Source organism: Pinus tabuliformis, chromosome 5_1 (assembly GCF_031772625.1).
Source record: "Pinus tabuliformis cultivar Carrire ecotype Pingquan chromosome 5_1, CPIR1, whole genome shotgun sequence".
Classification (NCBI taxonomy): Eukaryota; Viridiplantae; Streptophyta; class Pinopsida; order Pinales; family Pinaceae; genus Pinus; species Pinus tabuliformis.
Window position 1 is genome coordinate 330,165,686 of NC_142305.1, and position 2,788 is coordinate 330,168,473.

A 2,788-nucleotide genomic window follows, 5' to 3' on the forward strand; every position below is an offset into this window, starting at 1 on the left:
ATCAAACTAAACACACTTTTGGCATCTTATCAAATACATTACATGCCTCTTTTAGAAAACTATAATTAGCATAGGTGTCAACCAAAGCACTCTCATTGAATACATATGCCTTAGGCTTAGCTTTGATTATGTGAGCATGGACCTTCTTTCCTAAATCGACAAATTCTATAATACAAAGGACTCTAAGAATACTCACAAGTGTGAACTGATTTGGCTTCATATCTATTAGCCACATTTGAAGAAATAGGTTTAATGATACTTGTCCATGTGATAGATTTTGGGGGTGAGTAAAAGGGATAATAGTCTATGTTGTAGGCTTGTTTTTGGGTTAGGGAGTTTGGGGATGCAAATTGTTTTTTGCTTCTCTCTTTGGAGTTTAGGGGAGGAATGGAAGGCTGACTAGAAATCCTAAGTTTTTGCTTAGGTTTGCAATATGTGGTTCCATACAAGCACTGATTTAGTCATGATGATGTTGGAAATCTAGCACCCAATACATTCCAATGCACCACCACCAACTAATCAGGTTTCGACATGGGAGATATGGGACCATTCTCATCATATTCAACTCTCGTTGATTAGCAAAGGAAGGAAATGGTCAGAACAACTATGAGAAGTAATAAGAAACCATGAAGGCCCTCATATTGGTTGGTGGTTTTGGGATCACGCTGCACCCTTTGACATTGAGTATCCCTAAGCCTCTCGTTCACTTTGTGAATAAGCCAATGATTTTGCATCAAGTAAGGCTAATAAAGTTGTAACAATAGTAGTGATGAAGGAGGTTGTTTGTTTCTTGTGTGAAAGATAAACAAATTGGATTTCAATTTGTGAGTGGATTGAAGCACTCAAATTTATCAGTATTGATGAAGTTACGTTGAGCTTATTGAATGCGTTTGAAATGAAACTTTGGATTAAGATTATCTGTTTGTAGGAAACATATCCCATGGGCATTGCTAGGCCTTTATCCCTTGCAAAGGAAAAATTAATAGATGGATTGGGGTAGCCATTTTGTTCTCAACAATGATGAAATTAGTGAATACGAATTAAAGGAAACGGTTGATTCCATACAAAATATGGAGGAGAAGCGTCCATCATGGTGACCAACGTAAATACTGTTGTCCTAACTCCTAAATACCCTTGTCACTTGCAATAATTTTCCTTGGTTTTTTTTTTGCAATGCATGTCTTTGCAAAAGCCAAATTGTGAGGGAATTTATTTTCATAATTCCATTATGTAAATTCTTTCTTTGTTCAATAATTTTTTATGGTTGGTAAGGTAAACAGTAAATAATTGATCTCTTGAATTAGATTGATGAACCCTCAAATATTGTGTTGTTATTCTTGACAAAGGCACTGGAAAGGTAGAGACATTTTTTGAGAAGCCTAGGGTCTTTGTTAGTAATAATATTAATGTGGGAATCTACCTTATGAACCCCAGAGTTTTTGTTGGTAACAAGATCAATGTGGGAATCTACTTTCTAAACCCAAGTGTTTTGGGCCCAAATGAGCTGAGACCCACATCCATTGAAAAATAAGTGTTCCCAAAAATTGCACAGGAGAAACAACTTTATGCTATGGTTTTACCTAGTTTCTGGATAGATATTGGGCAACCTAGAGACTATATTTCTGGCCTAAGTCTCTACTTAGATTCTCTTCGAAGAAACACCTCAGATAAATTAGCAACAAGGGTTAACATTATTGGAAATGTGATTTTTGACAACACAACATAGATTGGTGAGGGTTGCTTGATTGGGTCAGATGTGGCCATTGGCCAAGGGAGTGTGATTGAGGGAGGAGTGAGACTATCATGGTGCACGATTATGCATGGAGTGTGCATAAAGAAAAACACTTATGTTTCTTGAAGTAGCATTGGTTGGCACTGTACTATTGGTCATTTGGCTCACGTTGGAAACATGACTATATCATGGAAGGATGTCCATGTTTCTGATGAGGTATATAGTAATGGAGGTGTGGCCATTCCTCATAAAGAAATCATAACTAGCATTCTCAATCTAGAAATCGTCATGTGATTGGAAAGATGGAGAAGTCCTAGTAGTTAATTGGTTATTGTAATATTAATGATACTTATCCATGTCATAGATTTTGAGGGTGAGTAAAAGGGATAATCTTCTATGTTGTAGGCTTCTTTTTGGGTTGGGGAGTTTGGGGGTGTATATTTCTTTTTGTTTCTTCCTTTGGATGTTATGGGAGGAATGGAAAATTCAGCCCGACTGAAAAGCTTGAGTTTTTTTTTAGTCTTTCACTCTGCATTTTCCTACAGGCACTGGTTTAGTCATGATGTTGTTGGAAAGTTGTGATTCAATATTGATTATTTTAAACTGTTGATATTGTTATGTTTTTGCACTCTTGGTTTTATAATAGTCAATAGGTAAAAAATATTTTTTATCAATTATCCCAAATCAAGGAGTCGCATGTTAATGCACATGTTGGTTAAAAGCAAGCTAGGAAAGAAGAAAGGAATTGTGTGTTAATGCACATGTTGGTTAAAATCAATCTACAAAAGAAGCTTTCACATGGATAAAGAGATTTGTAGGTAATTGTGAAGATTCAAAACCTAACAATTAATTCTAAGAATAAGGTTTAAAGATGCAAGGCAATAACAAAACTTTGAGTTAGAGAGAGTGCATATGATATTGATTGAGAAAGATCAAAATGATGGGATCCCATCAACGATTGAGGGAACTCGATTTGTCAATGCCATCAAAATTATCAATTTTAAGTTGGTATTTATGTTAAACATTTAACACTATTTTCTTCCCATTCAAGAGCAT

At 35.6% G+C, this 2,788-nt stretch overlaps 1 pseudogene; it reads left to right on the top strand.

The window, feature by feature from the left end:
• The first annotated feature begins 626 nt into the window (after positions 1-626).
• Positions 627-2,026, top strand: LOC149164728 (mannose-1-phosphate guanylyltransferase 1-like; annotated as a pseudogene).
• The last annotated feature ends 762 nt before the right edge of the window (positions 2,027-2,788 follow it).